Source organism: Schistocerca nitens, chromosome 7, assembly GCF_023898315.1.
Source record: "Schistocerca nitens isolate TAMUIC-IGC-003100 chromosome 7, iqSchNite1.1, whole genome shotgun sequence".
NCBI classification, from domain to species: Eukaryota; Metazoa; Arthropoda; class Insecta; order Orthoptera; family Acrididae; genus Schistocerca; species Schistocerca nitens.
The window spans coordinates 278,076,303-278,095,606 of record NC_064620.1 but is presented as its reverse complement, the minus strand read 5'-3'; the positions used below and the strand labels follow the sequence as shown (position 1 = coordinate 278,095,606).

Below are 19,304 nucleotides of genomic sequence, written 5' to 3'. Positions count from 1 at the left end.
TAGAGTACAAGTCTTATGAATGCACAGTGCACCGAACACTGAAATGGGCATATGACCATCAGCACTGACATTGGATCAGAGGCAGAGCATTGCGTGGTCTGATGTATCTTCATACCTTCTTCATCATGGCGATAGGACGGTGTGAATTCATCATCTTCCAGTGGAACAGCTCCTTGACACCTGTGCTGTGGGATGAAGACAAGTTGGCGGTGGCTCCATTATGCTCTGGCGAACATTCACATGGGCATCCATGGGTCAAATTATGTATCGTACACTGATCAGCCAGAATATTATGACTACCTACCTATTAGCTGGTATCGTAGGTTGGTTGCAGACCACATACACACCTTTATGACAATAATGTTTCCCAATGGCAGTGGCAGTTTTCAGCAAGATAATGCAACATGTCACAAGGCCAGAAGTGTGATGGAGTAGTTCGAGGAACACAGTGGCGTGTTCTAATTGATGTGTTGGGTGTCCAACTCACCAGATCTCAACCCGATTGAATGGCAAGGATCCCAACACACTTCCCCAGACCACACCCGAAGTTACTTCTACAATAAGAGTAGATGTGGTATTGAATCAAGTGCTTTCCGGATATGAAGAAATACTGCATCTAACTGATTGCCTTGATCCAAAGCTTTCAGTATGTCATGCAAGAAAAGTCCGAGTTGGATTTCACGTGATCGATGTTTACGGTATGCATGCTGGTTGGCAGTGAGGAGGTCATTCTCTTCAAGATACCCATTATGTTTGAGCTCAGAATATGTTCTAAGATTCTACAACAAATTGCTGTCAAGGATACTGGGCAGTAGTTTTATGGATCACTTCTACTACCCTTCTTGTAGAGAGGTGGGACCTGTTATTTTTTCCAAGAACTGGACACAGTTTTCTGTTCGAGTGATCTACGATAGCTTATAGATAAAAGAGGGGCTATCTCAGCCACAAATTCAGTTTAGACTGTGGCAGGGATTCCATCTGGGCCTGGAGCATGTCTAGTTTTAATGATTTCAGCTATTTCTCAACACCACTGACACTAATACTTATTTCATTAATCTTTGTGGTGATAAGAGAATTAAATTGGGGCAATTCTCCTGGGTTTTCCTTTGTCAAGGAACATTGAAAATGAATTTAAGCATTTCAGCTTTTCCTTTGGTACCCACAATTTTAGTTTTTGTCTCTTTCACTAGGATCTGGACACTAACTTTGGTGCCACTAACAGTCCTTGTATATTACTAGAAAAGATTACTTGACAACAACATTCTGCTACAGCAGTCATGGAAGGCATCATGCACTGCTCTCTTGGCAGCAAATGCATTTCATTCAGCATCTCTCTATCTATAGCCCTGCGGTTTGTTTCGCACCTTTTATGCAGTAATCTCGAGTTCTTTACATGGCTGTATACTGTGGAGGTTCCCTCCTATTTTGAACTGTTGTACTGGGTAAATATCTATCCATTGCATGGTCAACTATTCTTTCAAACTTCTACATGCTCCTGCCCTGTGCTAAAAGTCTTAAGTTCCTCATTGAGATATGACACTACTGACTTTTTATCTGGTGTACTGAACATATATATATTTCTGCTTGTTTTAGTTGTCCTTTGTACTTTGATAATCACTGTTGCCACAGCCATATCATAATCACTGATACAAGTTTTGATGTGGACATCCTCAAAGAGGTCAGGTCTATTTGTTGCCATTGGATCCAGTATATTTCCATCATGAGTGGGGTTCCTAACTATCCGCAGTAGGTAGTTTTCAGAGAAGGCATTTAGTAAAGTTTAGTAGAATGTCTTTATCACACCCACCACTAACAAAACAGTGACTTTCCCAATTAATTGGTGGATGATTAAAGTCTCCACCAATAATTACAGTATGATTGGGGAACTTATGTACAAGTGCACTGAGATTTTCTCTAAAGTTTTCAGTTACATCAGAAGATGAGTCTGGTGGCCGATGGATCCAATTATCATTTTGTGCCCAACCCCGAATCTGAGTCTTGCCAAAACAATCTCACCTACAGCTTCAATTTCCATCTCACTGGATTTGCATTTCTTGTCTACTGCAACCAATACACCACCTCCATTTCCCATTTGCCTATCTTACACACTTAACTTTTCCCCAATAATCTCACTATTGTCGATTTCAGGTTTCAACAAGCTTCCTGTACCTAGTATTATATGAACTTCACTGCTTTTCATGAACATTTCAAGCTCTGGCACTTTGTTGGGAATGTTTCAACAGTTTAACATTAGGATTTTAATTCTCCCACCTGTGGGAGGCATTTCTTTTGATCTTTCACTGATACTTTTGTGTTTCTTACAGCTATCATTATGTGTATTGGATGGAGATTCGTGCAACCTAAGAAACTCTTGTGTGCATCCCACACACAGGCAGCTACCTGAATAACAGCCATTGATGTGTAGTGCACGCCTGACCCATTTAGGGGACCCTACAGTTCCCAACCCTGTGCCACAAGTCTAGGAAGTACAGCCTAGTTTTTCACAGAACCTTCGAAGTTTCTAGTTCAGTCCTTTCATTCATCTCAGAACCACAGTCAGTTCTGGGGACAGTGCTGCAAATCATTAGCTTTGTTGAAACTCTATGCACAAGGCTGGTCTTCCCAAACTTCTCTGCCAGTCACTGGGTTGACCGAAGTATGACCTCAGAGCCTAGTTGACAGGCATCATTTGCCCCAATGTGTGCCACAATCTGCAGTTGGTTGCAATCTGTTCCTTCAATGACACCTGGAATAGCCTCTTCAACATGTTGAATAAGGCCCCCAGGCATACACACTGAGTGCATCTGGTGTCCTTTTCTGACCCTTGCTGGCTTTCCCTAAAGGGTACCATCATTCACTGTGTATTTCAACTGCCAATGATTAATAGACCCCTACTCTTTTGCATTTGCCTCCTCTTGACACCAGACAAACAGGTGGAGTGAGTCCCACTGGCTCAGTTTCAACTGCAGTGAGAGACAGCACCTCAAACTTGTTGTCAATGGGATTGGTACATCACCTTCAGTCCTCCCTGGTCCTCGTCCACCCTGTACTGGACGCCTAGATCTACCATTGACATGGCACTCCCAGTCAAGTGAATGAATAATGACAGATCCGTACTTTCTGCAGAGAAGACAGCATCCAGAGGAGAGCATAGTACTTGAGGTATCTCTGACACCAGTATCACAGGCGCACGACACTTGGGAGCTCTTCCAACATAACTGATTCACAGCAGCTGCCAATCATTCGACAGCAGTCAGGACGATTTCCAGCTGCTTACAAATATGAACCAATTCATCCCATGTTTGAGAACAGTGTTCACAGTGGGGCTGCATCTTGGTTAGTGCATTGTATTAGAAGGCAGTGAAAAAATAACTTTAAATTAAGCCTGCTGATTATCTTTTAATCTGTTGAGCTAAAAAGTTGCTAATTTCCTATAATAACTGAAGCAAATAAACAAAACAAGATTTCTGTTAAGACAACACAAAAACCCGTGGTAAAAATTGCTACTTTCCCAAAACATTTTGAGGTTAATTATAGTTGTTTGCAAACTCAATTTATTAAATGCTGATAATATTTAGGGCTACTCCTCTTTAAGGAAAAACTAGCTGTAACATAATATATTAGTTAGAATATCTGCTATGGTAACTAAATCACAAATGCTGATTTACTACAAATTGCTCGTATATTATACGAAGCGACTATGATAGCTTCCAAAAATTCTCAAAAATGCACATTTATTTGCATTGATGTACAATGAATTTCAGGAGTAATGTATTCTTTGGCAGAACTGTGAACCACAAACGAAGATTTGCTACTAACTAAATTACATATCCAGAACACTTGTATTGGTAACTTACGAAATTATAGTTTTGTAAGCATCTGAAAATTCTCAAAAATAACCTGTTTCTCACATAATTGTAACATGAAATAAGAGAATGATCGTTTTGAATGAGGATAGGCTTAGTGTTCTCAAAAATTTTAAAAGAGCACAATTAAGTTAAAATTTTTAAAAGAGCACAATTAAGTTTAAGTATATAATTGACACTAACAGTACAAGTATATCGCAGCACCCGCGGATGTTCAAAATTTCGCAATATATCACAGTACAAATGGGTACTGATAGAGTCAATGAAAGATTATGCAGAAGCAGTGCAAACAGTAAAATAAGTGTATCTAGAACTTCAAATCGGCAGACTGTTCTTGTACATACAGTCGCACTCACTCTGTCTTCAGGCCACGAGTGGCCTACCGGGACCATCCAACCGCTGTGTCATCCTCGGCAGGATGTGGATAGGAGGGGCGTGGGGTTAGCACACCACTCTCCCAGTCTTTATGATGGTATTTTTGACCGAAGCCGCTACTATTCGGTTGAGTAGCTCCTCAATTGGCATCACGAGGCTGAGTGCACCCCGAAAAATGGCAACAGCACATGGCAGCCTGGATGGTCACCCAACCAAGTGCCAACCACACCCAACAGCGCTTAACTTCGGTGATCTCATGGGAACCGGTGTATCCGATGTGGCAAGGCCATTGCCCACATACAGTCTCACACAAATGAAAATTATATGTATATATAAAAGTATGTATAAATAAACGTATGTATTGCATGGATTTTTCACTTAACTGATTCTGTGCACACTTCTACTCTGGTGTGAGTTTATCTTAGTTAAAAGTACTAAAATGTGCAGCACCAACAAAGCACATCTTCCGCTTTTTCAGCTGACGATGGTTGGACCTGGTTAGCGATTTTGTGTAGGACCAGAATTCTCAAGTTGTCAGCAGATCTTTAGCTAAGGTAGGATGATGGTAATTATTGTATGCTTTGTGTATAGATCTTTTCACAGACACACAAATCTCTACTAACCTGCCTGTCATGGTTTGCACATTTTTGAAACAAGAGTGCAACAGCCTTTGCTTCCTCAGCATTTCCCAGATTTATTTGATAAACCGTTGTTGGTTTTATCGTCAGTAATCCACTTACCAGAGCATGATTTACAGTCTGTTTAAACTTTGCCCATAATTCCTCTATGTCCATCACACTAAATGATTGTGATTCGCTGTTTATGCGAGATGCTAACGACTGTGTATCTGCTTCTTGTATCAGAAACACTCTCCTAGCCTTCTTGATTGATTTATAACCCTTCATAATCATCATCACTTTGATGACATCGGGATCACTAGTCCCCATCTCCATACTGATGCTATCAATAAGGCCTGGTTTGTTTGTAGCTACAATGTCTTAAGATATTTCCATTGTGTACGGGTTGCCAAACTTGCTGCTCAAGGCAGTTTTCAGCAAACATGTTCAGATATACTTGGCAAGATTGTCTCTTTATACCCCCTGCAGTGAATTCGTAGAAGTCCTAGTCTCTACTCAGTAGGTTAAAGTCACCTCCAATTAGTAATGCATGATCGGGATGTTTACCCACTACTGACCATAGATCTACATTCAATGATTCTAGAACTGTCATAGCGGAATCAGGTTGCCAGTAAAAACATCGAACAATTAACTTGTTTTTGTCTAGACCACCTATATGGGCAAGATAACTTCACTGCCACACTCAGGCTCCACCTCAATAGAGATTTTGTCAACTGCAATAAACACTCCCCTTCTAAGGTATCTAATCTGTCCATTCTATAAATGTTCCGTGACTCACTAAATATCTCAGAGCTTTCTACTTCAGGTTTTAGCTGGGTCTCAATCCCAAGAATAACTTCAGTGTGAGAACTTTGCTGGAGTGCAGTAAATTTGGGAACTTTGTTTCAAACACTTAGACAGTTTACTGATAAAATGTTGACAGTTGAAGTGTGTTTACCCCTCTGAACTTGGTTTGGTGTCCCACTGCTGCCCAAATAGCTGCTTGCTTTGTGTAGTGCACCCCTGACCTATCAAGGGGAGTCCTACAGATTCCCCACCCGATAACACAGGACTAGAATTCTGCAGATAAGGCCTTCACAGAGTCAATGAAGCCTTTGCTTGAGACACTCCACTCAGTTGCAAGCCAAAGGACCCTGATTAACTCTGGGAATGACCCGTAGCTGACTTACCTGTAAGTGATTAATGTTTGGTTGACAGATAAATACAACAGCACAGAGTCTTAACTGGCATTAATGCTACCAGTTTCTGCTGGGATAACAAATAGTCTCACCACATAGACACCAAACACATTCACTTGCATCCTGAATTACTAATTGCTCAGGATGATTTGAGGGAAAAGGAAATGTGTCATGCAAGTGGGAGGATATAAGATGTATGGAGCAAGAAAGGGATGAGGTGATTATGACAGAATGTGAAGCATGTAGCTCTCAGTGGATATAGCAAATGGGGCCTGAAAATGTGGCATTTACAAAAAGAGGATGAGAGAGACTAAATGTGGGGCAGAGGAGGGGGGTTAAAAGATTTGAGCAAGAAAATAGTGGTGGAAAATGTAACAGGAAAGGAAATTGTGAGAATTTAGGTTATGCTGGGGTGTGGTTTGGGGGGGGGGGGGGGGGTGCAGAGAGGCCGTTCCAACTACATAGGTCACAGGAGCTAATGTAGATAGGATCCAAATGGCATGGATAGTAAAACAGATATTAAAGACACTGGTGCCATGTCAGGCAGTATGTTAACCTACTTATCACAGAAGCAAGCTGCCCTACAATGGTAGTAGTAAGAAGGTGACCAGCGAAGACGTTCTCATCATGATAACGCAGTGCTAATAGACAGCTCAATGCTAATAGTCCTTGTGCTATTGGTACAAATGGTAAAATTATTTTTCCATGCTTTTTCGGTTGTTATGAGCAGCAGTCACTTGGTCCAGGAAAGTGAGAAGAGTAGGAACCACGGTAGCATTTAGGTTGGCCAGATATTCGAGAAGCAAGATTTCAAAAGGAAAATCAGACAGGTAGAACATGGAGTATGTGATGTTTAGCATCGTGGTCACAATTGTGACCAAAATTTACAGTCAGTAATTCCCAAATTTACTGTGGCCTACCTCATGATCTCAGTGCCTATGGAAGGACATGTGTAGTTGCAGAGGGAATCTGCTCACTTCACTATATCATTCTACTCTTCTTTCCCACTTTCCTCCTTCCTTTCAGTGTGTCTGCCAGTAGTGGCTCTGAAAGGGCAAAGGTATTCCACATGCACCATTGTGGTTCATTTTCACTAGAGATGTCATTTCTACTACCTGGTAGTGACTCTGATAGCATGTGACAAACTTCTTCATTTTGCCTCTTGGAATGTGTGGTCTAGTTAGCACTTCATTTTTCTCTTGTGGAATGTACGGACTATTTAGCATTAACCATTGATCAATGTGGTATTTTGATAATGTGGCTTTTCTTCATAGCATTCCTTTTAGACTTCCTAAAGCTTTAGTCTTTGCCTTCTGCACCAGACAGCTTTTACCCGCTTTTTGGTTCTCCAGATGGCTGAAATATTGTCCCTGGGAAGTGGATTGAGTGACTCAAAAGGTGAAAACATGTTTTGTTCAAAGACAACTTCATAGGACAGAAGATCTGTGCTCTTGTGCACCTTGAAGTTTTATGATGCTACAACATAGAGCAACAATGTGTTCCAGTCATTATGGTGGCTGTTCACATATTGATTTAGCATTTTGCATACGATTCCATGCATCCACGCTGTCTGCCCATTGGTCTGTGGATGTAATGCAGTTGTTTGTAACTTCTGGATTCATGGAAGCCAGCATAACTGCTTCATAAGTTCTAATATAAAATTTGTGCCTTGGCATTTTACAAGAGAATCCAGTGTTCCAAATTTTAATGCCCAATTGTTGAACACTACGTGCCACTTTTTTGGCTTGCTGGTTGAGCATCGCAATCATTGTTCATAACACAATAAGTAATCAGTGATGGTCAAGATGTTGTGACTTCCTGTTGATATTTGTCCACAGGGTCCAAGAATGTCAATGAAAATAAGTAAGTAACTAGCCTCTGGTAATCTCTGTAAGGACACCCGCTGATGAATAAGTTCTACCCTCTGCATGCAAAGTATGCAATTTTTCATGTATTTCGATACATCTATCTTTCTTGTCGCACACATCTTTCAAGCTTGGTGTATTTATACAGTACCCCATCATCAGCATGGAATTATGTTTGTGTTGTGAACTATGTGCAGTCTGGGTCATCACCCAGTTCCTTCTGCAATTTTTCTGGAGAAATTCCAACATGTTCTCTTGTGCACACTTTGTGGCTGAGGCCATGAGTGTTACCGTGATGGTGTATAAGTCCAGAGTCAAATTTGCTAACATATAATGCCAATCAGGTCAGATGCCTCATTAGATCCTTTAGTCTCATAAGCTCTGCTGCATGATAAAGTACTAAATTACATCCACTCTTGGCTCAATGCAAACAGGTTGACATTGAATGTAAATAAAACAAATTATATGCAGTTTGGGAAAAGATGTCAAAATGTAAATCTTGATCTGGTGTGGGGTGACAAAGCCTTAGACAGAGTGACATCCACAAAATTGCTGGGGATTCATGTGGATGAAAACTTAAATTTTAATGACCACGTAATAAAACTTGCACAGAAACTTAATTCAGCCTGTTTTGCTCTCAGAATTATTGCAAATGTTTGTACCTCAGAGGGTGCCAGAATGGCATCTCTTGCCACATACGGAATAATATTTTGGGGTTCCACAACAGGGCGCCTAAAACAAATTTTTTTGTTGCAGAAGAGGGCCATCCGAATAATAACCCACAGTCATCCACAGACACACTGCAAACCCATATTCAAAAAGCTTAGAATACTTACTATACCATCATTATACATATACAAATGTGTATTGTATGTCAGGACCCACATTGCAGATTTTCAGACAAATGCCGACTTTCATAACTACAATACCCGTAATAGCGCAGCACTCCATACTCAGCGAACAAAAAGAACGAATACACAAAGGCATGTGAGCCATATTGGTGCAAAACTGCACAACGCACTGCCTGTCAACATCAGACAGTTAGAAGATGATAACAAATTTAAAACAAAATTTTAAAAAATTCTAGTAGAACAATGTTTTTATTCCGTAAATGATTATGTAGGTCAATAAATTTTTTCTGATGATATTTATAAAGGCAAAATGGAAAATACTCTATCTGTACCTAATCATTCACTACCTAATCATTCATTACAATTACATACTTAAAGGACAGCTGTTGTGTGATGTAAATATATACTTAAGCAGTGTGGTGTATATGAGGACTTGCCGTTTAGGGAGGACAAAACTAAAGCCTTATGAAAAACAGACTATGCATTTAAAATAACAAGCAGGGATGTATATAGGCTATATTACTTACATTGTATTATTATTAACCTAATTGTATTATTTTGTTTTGTACTTTTTTACGTATATATTGTTTGTGTCCATTTCTTTGAAATGGCTTGACAACATCCATACAATATTTATTGTCAACGGATGGATAAATAAAATAAATAAATAAATAAATAAATGATCTGTTACTACTTTGAAGCATCTGCCATAAAAGTTGCAACAGAAATGCACTAGATGATGAAAACAGTGAAGCACTCAGAAGATGTGGTCAGATGTCAGTGTAACTTTGTACATGTAAACACCATTGGCAGATAAGTGAATGATTAGAGCAGGCATTCTTTGTGGCCAGTAGAAAGACTGCCAGAGTCTGTTAGTGTTATTCATGCTTAGTGTTGTTACTCAGACTTGTAGTGTATGTGAGGAGCATGAATACCATCAGATATAGAGTGTTAACAGAGATGATATATACTCATGTGAGACAGCGTTATCAGCACCTGACAGAGCTGAAATGGTCTTCTGCACCTGCCTTCCAAAAACCTGGAACATTCTGTGCCATCCTTCGCCATTGGTCAGAGACTAGCATCAGCCCTAATAGGGAATTATCAGCCGAAGCATAGGCTGCTGTTTACACCATGGCAGAAATGATTCAATTTGGAGTAGTGCCAAGTTTGGGAAGCATGGACTGCTGATGAATAGCAGTGCATTGTGTTCAGTGATGAATCATAATTCTGCTCAACCCAAGTTTGACTATCATTGGGAAATATGGCAGCAACCTGGGAAGAGTCTCATTCCTCCAATGATTTGGACAGGCGCAGTGGTGCTACTCATACTGTTATGATGTGGAGAACCGTTGCGTGTGACTTCAGATTACAGCTGATAGTGATTGTGGGAACTCGTATAGCACAGTGATTTGTCATGGACATCGTGCATCTCCATGTATAACCTCTCATGTGATAGTGTCCTGGTGCCATTCTTAAACAGGACATAATCATTCATACATGCCACATGTCTCTGTGGCTTTGTGATATTTAGGTACTCCTAAGGCCAACCGATCTTCAGACCTGTCCCCAGTAAAGCTTATAGAACCAGCTCTGACATCAACTTCGTCCCTATGCCAATGTGCAGGATTATAACAATAGCTGTGGACCAGCTTGTGACAGGAAGGGATCCAATGGCCCTGTGACACCTTTCCCAACTGAATCACTGCATGCGTCCAGGCCAGAGGGGAGGTGCATTATCATACTGATACATGAGTTCATACTGCTGAGTTCTTTGTAAATTTGACTCGAATTTGTAAATCCCAGAAATAACATCACGTACTCTCTCAATCATGAAGCTTCATTTTGTTTGCTCCTCCTGTTCTGAGTGCTTCAGTTTTTTTGTCAGATGCTGCATATGATTCCATAAGTCAGGCTCTGTATCTCTCTTTTTTGCAGTGGCATAATTGCTCTTAGCCTTGTTTAATTTTCTAGAAGCATAGGCTGTCTGATATTGTGTTCTTTCTTCTTTCTGAATTAATACACTGCTCCCATTCCATGGCAATAGGAACTACTTCTGGTAATCCGGAAAAGCAAGGATGGGAGTTGTGGGCATTAAGTCAGTCAACCACACAATGGTTTCTGTAGAATACAGTCCAGTGAAACTCTACCTCCTCCTTCAGATGGTGTGTGAGGGGTATCATCACTTCTTCAAATTTTGATACAAAAAAGGATTTTCTTGTATTAGATGTAGGAAATGCCCATATGGCTTGTAAAAGTTGTGGTTGTCTTCCCATAACATTGTGATCTGGCTTAGCTGTTGGTCTGAACATTGGGTTAATGTATCAGGGGCAGTCAAATGAAAATGAGACAAATGGAAAAAAAGTTAGTACATTCTTCATTATTTCAAAAGTAACTGTCAAAACATTTAATACATTTGTTTCACTGTGAGACAAGATGGCCCATGCCTTCATGGAAAAATGTTTGCAGTTGCCAACTATTATGAAGCTTCCCCCTATCACTTCTATAAACTAATTATTATTCATGTGCATTTTTTTAGCTGTAGTAACACTGAGCTAGTGCAGCCATTTTGAGCGAGAAGTAAGTTTGAAATAATAATTGAAATAAACTCCAGCCTGGTCACTGACATCAACTGTCCCATCAAAGGCAGGGCTACCTATGAAACCAGTCATGTGATGTACAAGCTAAGCTGCAACCACTGTACTGCATTCTATGTAGACACGACAACCAACAAGCTGTATGTGTGCATGAATGGCCACCGAAAAACTGTGGCCAAGAAACAAGTGGATCACCCTGTTGCTGAACACGCTGCCAAGCATGATATCCTTCATTTTAATGACTGCTTCACAGCCTGTGAAATATGGATCCTTCCCACCAACACCAGCTTTTTGTGAATTACACGGGTGGGAACTTTCCCTGCAACACATCCTACATTCCTGTAACCCTCCTGGCCTCAAACTTTGTTAGTCACTGTCCTCACCCATCCAGCCCCTTTCCTGTTCCAATTCCAGCAGTACACAGCCGTTGTTCCACCATCACACCCACTCTTTTTATTTCTCTCCTTTTCTGCTACTCCCCCCTCCCTTCCTCAGCTCTCCCCTGCCCCCCCCCCCCCCCCATCTAACCTGCAGCACTTCACTGTCTGCCACCCCCACCATACTATACCACCCGCTCCCCACCCCAGGCTCTCCCCCTTACCCCCTCCCAATCGCCACTCCCATCATGCACTGGTGCTGCTGCTTGCAGTGTGGTTTCAGTTGCCTGAGACTGCTGTCATGTTTGTGAGTTGCATTTGTGTGAGTGTGTGGTGTGTGTATGTGTGTCTGTTGGTTATTGTTGATAAAGGCCTTAATGGCCGAAAGCTTTAATTGTGAGAGTCTTTTTGTTGTGCTTATCTGCGACTCAGCATCTCCGCTATATGGTGAGTAGCAACTTTCCTTTTCTAATATTATTACATTCCATCCTGGATTTTCCATTGTTTAACTAAAATGAAATGTGCTTATCTTGTTGTTGTAGCTCCTCTGGTTATTGTAGCTCCTCGTCAATATTTGCAGCTTTTTGAAGGTCATGACTCGCTGAAAAAATTATTTTGTCCATGTGATATTGTCAGGTTCATTTACGTTTGAGAATTTGGTCACTCCATGATTAAGTTTCATCATCATTCTTTTATGTTTCTGTACAAAGTTACAAATTGGCCTCTATTCTGGTACAGTCAACTCATTTAAACAAAACAACTTCATAACAACTTCTCCGTAGCTATTTCTCATGACAACACCACAACAGTTACTTAACAACTGCTACTAACTCAACAAGAAGTGCAAGAGTACAAGATATCACAGTTTCAGTGATATTATAATACATCAATATTTTATTTACATCCAAAGAATTTTGTACACAGTTAATTATTTCCTTTACAATATTGTCAAATTGTTACACAGAATAAATTATAAAACAACTTTAAAAATTCCAATAGTGATCACAATTTTGAATTAAATCAGAAACATGAAAAATAATTATGTTTTCTGGAAAATAAATTTTATCTTACTTTCTTGTTTTATTTGTGCTTATTAAAATATAAGACTGTTAGTTACATTATTACAATTAAAGTAAATACAATGTGGCAGTTTTCATTCTGTTGAATCGTGTCGTGAATTTAAGGAGACTATCATATTCTCCTATTTCGGTCTCAGAAACTGACATACGGCTGGGAGACTGGTGTTTTGAACACATGCCCCTCCATATCTGCATCCAGTGATGCCTACGGGCTGAGGATGACACGGCAGCTGGTCGGTCCATTGGGCCTTCTTGGCCTGTTCAGGAGGGGATTGGGGGGAAGCATCTGGCGGCTCATGAGACAGTGGGGAGCCCTCTGTGGGAACTAGTGGTGCAGGTAGCAGGGATTGGTGACAGATGGCTGGGTACATACTTTCACAGACTAGGGCATGAGAATCTCAGAAAAGCTGGTGGTGTTGGGGTGGATCCAGATGGAATGGGTTGTGAAGAAGCAAAAACTGAAATTTCACATGTTATGCTGTACTGTACATTGTGCCACTGGATGGCTCGCCTTGTTTTAAGCAACAGTTTGGCAGTGTACTTTCATCCTAGTTGACAACTGGTTGGTTGTCATACCAATAAAAAATGTTGTGCAGTGGTTACAGGAGAGCTGCTATATAACATGGCTGCTTTCACAGGTGGCCCGACCTCTGATAGGGTAGGATAAGCCTGTGATGGGACTGGAGTATGTGGTGCTGTGTGGGTGGAGTGAGCAGGTCATGCATCTGGGTCTTCTGCAAGGGTATGATCACTGTGGCAGGGGATTGGGGGTGGGAGTGGCATAGGGATGAACTAGGATGTTGTGAAGGTTGGGTAGGTGGCAGAACACTTTGGGAGGGGATGGAAGTATCTTGGGTAGGATGTCCCTCATTTAGAGGATGATGATGATAGATAATCAAAGCCCTGCTGAAGGATGTGGTTCAGTCATTCCAGTCCCTGGTAGTATTGGATGACAAATGGGGCACTTCTTTCTGGTTGGTTCTTGGGATGAATGTGAGGATCAGGTGTGTGTGGGGACATGACACAGGAGATCTGTTTGTGTATTAGGTCTGGGGGGGTGTTGCCTGTCTGTGAAGGCCTTTGTGAAGACTTAAGCATACTGTGCGAGGGAATTCTCATCACCACAGATACATCTGCCATGGGTGGTCAGGTTGTCTGAGAGGGATTTTTTGGTGTGGAAGGGGTGGCAGTTGTCAAAGTACAGGTACTGTTGGGATTGGTGGGTTTGATGTGGACTGAGGTGCAGATGGAGCCAACTGAGAGGAGGAGATAACATCTATGAAGGTGGCATGATGGGTGAAGGAGGACCAGGTGAAGTGGACGGGAAAGAAGGTGTTGAGATTGTGGAGGAATGAGGATAAGGTGTCGTGGTCTTAGGTCCAGATGTCATGAAAAAACCTGAACTAGACCAGGGTTTGAGGTTTTGGGAAGCTAGGAATGTTTCCTCTAGGTGGCCCATGAAGATGTTGGTATAGGAGGGTGACATGTGGGTTCTATGGCTGTGCCACGAATTTGTTTGTGTATCTTCCCTTCAAATGTGAAGTAGTTATGGTTTAGAATGTAGTTGGTTTTGATGTAGGAATGAAGTGGTGGGTTTGGAATCTGCAGGGCATTGGGAGAGGTAGTGTTGAATCGTGGCAAGGCTATTGGCATAAGGGATGTTGGTGTTCCACTGCCCACCCATCCTCCATAACATCCTAGTCCATCCCTATGCCACTCCCACCCCCAATTCCCTGCCACAGGGATCATATCCTTTTGGCAGATCAAGATGCAAGACCTGCCCAATCCCCTGTCCCAGCACTGCATACTCCAGTCCCGTCACAGGCTTATCCTACCCCATCAGAGGCCAGGCCACCTGAGAAAGCAGTCATGTTATATACCAGCTCTGTTGCAACCACTGCACAGCATTTCACATTGGTATGAAAACCATCCAGCTGTCAACTAGAATTAAAGGCCACCCAGTGCCACGACATACAGCAGACTACAGCATGAGATTTGAGTGGCTGCTTCAGAACCCTTTCCATCTGGATACTCCTCACCACCACCATCTATTCTGAGCTGTGCAGACAGGAGCTATCCTTACTGCACATCCTTTGCTCTCATAACCTCCATGGCCATTTTAAATGTAAGGTAACTCGCTGCCCCCCCCCCCCCCCTCCCAATCCCTTACTCAAGTGTGTGTGTGTGTGTGTGTGTGTGTGTGTGTGTGTGTATACATCACCCCTTGTCTCAGTCCCAGTATCCCCACCCGATTCATGTCAGTTATCTGTGTGCTGCTATCTCACGCCTTCGTCTGTGAAACAGCGTACACAGCCATCTGACACCAGCTCCCCCTACCTGTACCCTTATCTAGCCCACAGATGGGTCCCCACCCTCCCACGAGCCTCCAGACACTTTCCCCCAACCCACTCCTTCCTTGCCTCCTGCCGCTCTCCATCCCTCACCCCACCCCACCCTGCATCGCCACCTCACCACAGTACACTCACCATGATCCAGGAAAGAGCTGACAGTTGACTGTGTACAATTTAGGGAGACAGGCATGTGCATATGAGTGTGTGTGTGTGTGTGTGTGTGTGTGTGTGTGTGTGTGTTTCCCTACAAGCTTCAAAAAAGAAGTTCATTCCGAAAGTTAACAGAGCTCTGTACCTTTTGTGTGTTTACCTATCAACGACACAGGGCATCTGCTGTTTGGTGTCACCTCCTTGACTCCTAAATAATTCCATATACTTCTACAACTAAAGCCATTTTTCTGCTCATAAATGCATATTTTGACCTAGTAATACGGCATATTTAGGTTCATTAATGTAACTTTGTTTTTATTATATGTTTCAACTAAACAAGATGAGAAACATGTGATGTGATAAGGCTACTTTCAGAATCCAGTTTTTTCCTTCATATTGACTGATGAAACTCGTGCTCCTGCTATCCCCTCTTCCTGAAAACAGTGAGAACATATTTTGCTATGTTTGGTCAGTTTCAGTCTGTCATTCTCCCAGTTTTCATCCATAGTGCTTTTACAGCCAGACTGATAGGAATGAAGGAAGATTTTAGGTTCAACATCCTATTGATTTTGAGGTAACTGGAGATTCCTTTATACTTTTTAATGTAATCAGAACTATTAGTGCACCCATAAAAGATGAAAGGTGGCATGTTTTGATCAAAATGCTTCCACCAGAAGCTAACATTTGGGGTGACTGACATAGTAGACATTGGCTTCAAGTTTGTGATGTCATGGCTGTTCCCCTTATTATACTTCTATGGGGACTATGCATAGTGTTTTGGCGCACTTTAATGTAACTCTCATTTTTGTAAGCCACAAAGTAATGGTATCCAATATCCTGTTTCGTAAATCATGTGTTTCATAGTGTAACTTATGTCTTCTTCCGATATAAAATGTTTTAAATCAGCTGGCATGTTTTGTGGCAGATCATTAACCATTATTAAGAAAATTAATAGACTAGAACAGAACCCTATTTACAGCACCCCAGTCTGAAACAAATCTTGTTTGTATTTGTTGACACTGGAGAAGAATCTTTGTTTCCTATTTCCTGTATTTGAGGTAAACCATTGTACAGTTTTCTCATATTTCTTCAGTGTTCCAATACATGGACAAATATAGCATGATTTATTCAGTCAAATGTTTTTGTTAAATCAAAGAGGATACTAGCAAGTAGCTCATGCACAAAAGAATAAATTTGATTTGCTTCTACTGTCTGACAACAGTCTCAATGACAAAATACTTTGGTCTTGGTAATGGAGCATTCTAAGCATGTGAGTACTATTGCTCCAGTTCATGGTGGCTTGTGTGATATTTTGTTCGTATTGTTATTGATTTGACTGCTGGTAGCTGAGTTTTTGATATTCATCCATTACTGTTAGATGTGGCTATAACACTCCTCAACACAGATAATTGATTAGTCAGATTTGCAGTTGCATTTAAGGAAAGTAACATCAGTGCATACTCACATATACATTGGCTTCTCAAGGCTTTGCAAGGATATTGGCCTATAATTGTTGAAATAATTACAGTATCCACATATTTTGAAAGTTATAAAATGAGTGATTTAATCTGTGATGACACCAGAAAGACATGTTGCGCAGATCACAGAGTAATTTATAGTGTACTGGTCTTCACAAGTCTGCTTGATATTTCATCATACCCATGTGATTCTTCAGTGTTTTAACAATTGACTCAGTATTCTCTTTTCTTGTCTTCTGTAGCTGGATATACCTCAGAACACCAGCTTTTAAAAGTTATATATATTTACCGGTACAAATAAGAAATAAATTTTTACTTTCCAACTAGAACACTAATGAGGTTATTCTCCCATAAAAGAGTTGTAGTATGTTGAGCATTGGCTTCTGCCCTCATACTCCTTTGATACTTTTAAGTGTGGTGGACTGCTGCAACAGTCAAAAATTTCCCATCGCCTGAGTGAGTTGACTGCAACAAAAGTTCAGCACCGATGTGCACATGGTGCAGTCAGGTCAATTCCATTCCAACACTACTGGCAGACTCCCATCACAAATTTTATCATGTACTCTAAACCCAACAGACAGTATTTCAATGTACCAAACAAAACATTTTGTCAGCTTTATGTCAGTATTTTTGGTGGCTGCACACCATGCTTTGTTATTTGCTGTAAACCCAACAAAAAGTGTTTCAGTGTACATCCTGTGGTTGCTGACTTGATCCATTATTATAAATGGGCCTGATTATAAAAAACTTTTTTGCTACCATTCATGATTTTCTTTTACTCATAGTTTTACATGACATGTTTCGGGAAATGATTGCCATTTACAAGTGAATTTTTCTCTGCCTTCTATACCATTTTTTTGCAACGTTTGTGATGTGTGAGGGTGATGTCACTCGAGAACAAGCAGGGGCTTATTGTAAGTGGCAAAATTTGGAGAAACTTATACTTACAGTTGTCTTATGATCCATTTGAACAGTGTCTGACACATGTTAAACATCAGACACAATTTTCTGTGGACAGTATATATCGAGAATAACAAACTTATGTAAACAGTTACAAAGATGTTTTTAGATGCAGTTAACAGAGTTAATGTTATAGGTCTTCCACAGAGCATGATATACTTTTGTACAGAGGGTATTTATATTAAATTCTGGATCATAATTTACTTATATTTATTTACAGTGTAACTTATTCCTGTGTATTTCTATTTTTATTTAAGTATACTTCAAAGCATTGGAAGAAATTCACTGATTTGCTTTCAAGTTTTTATGTAATATTTTATATACATATTTTCAGTAATGTGATTGTATCTTCAATTCGCCTAACAGATCCATTCTGTGCTCATTATTTAGTCAGTGCAGTATTTTGACATTTTGCTCTACTTTTCCAATGGATGTCCTTTATTGTGTATGTGTGCAGTTATTGCTGATGTTAGGTGCATGTTTTGTGTGTAGGCTTTCACGTGTTGCTGTTGAAATCTCAACCTGTTTGTCCTAGATGCAACATGGATCATTGCTGTCATGTAACATAGTATATTCGACAGTCTGGGTATGAGTCATGATTACGTTTTGTGTTATGTATTAGTTTCTGTTGTTGTTATGTATTAGTTTTTGTTGTTGTTTATTAGATATAGATAACCTAATTTTTACTTTGTACTTTTTTTTACATATTTGCCATCTTCTGTGATATATTGCCAGTGTATATAATTGTTTTTGTCTTTTCCTTCTGTGGTATGGTTTGCATCTAGATCTTTCTTCACTTTGTCTAGGACTGTGCCAAAAAGGGATGCAGTATAATCATTGGCAACTGCAATCTGCTCCACTCTTTTTATTTCCTGTTGCATGTTTTCTTGATTTAAATGTAAATTAGTGGCCCTGTGTAGCACTGACCTGCCTGTATGCTGCCTGTTTATGGGTGTTTGGGTTGCATGAGGTTGCACGTATTGTGGAGACAGTGTCATGAACCCTCTCTACTATGCTGGAAAAGTTATCTCCATAAGGACACCATTACGGTGTGGCTAATAGCTGTATAGTACGGTTGTAGAGCTGGCCATGATGTCTCCTTTGTTGATGCTGCTGAGTCTGCGTTGTCCATGTGGCTTCTCGTTGTCTAGGCGATGATTGCTTTACTGCTCTGGGTCCAAGAAAATGTGTGGGTTTTTAAATTATCACTGGACTAACAAAATCATGACACAGTATTCCACAGTTTATTTGTAACAAAAACACATATTTATTGCCAAAACTCGAAAAACAACTACACTCGACTGTAGCCAAAACTCAAGTGGCCGTAAACGCGTTGTAGACCAAAGATCATGGTCATAAGCTACAAAGAACATACAATTTCAATATCAATTATAGATCATAACACCTAACCTAGTATTATATTTAAGCAAAAGCTTTTTAACACAACTTTAGTGTATAATATAACAAAAATGAAGACTATTTGTCAGTTCCATTACAATAGCCCCCCACCCCCAAGGATTTTGCAAGTATGAACATGCA

The 19,304-nt window shown here is 40.6% G+C and overlaps 1 protein-coding gene and 1 pseudogene across 1 annotated transcript in view; one reads left to right on the top strand and one right to left on the bottom strand.

Moving 5' to 3' along the window:
• LOC126195572 (dynein axonemal heavy chain 2) overlaps window positions 1-19,304 on the top strand; it is a 957,657-nt gene that overhangs the window by 333,638 nt on the left and 604,715 nt on the right. The window lies entirely within an intron of this gene.
• LOC126195901 (5S ribosomal RNA) lies at window positions 4,418-4,535 on the bottom strand (annotated as a pseudogene).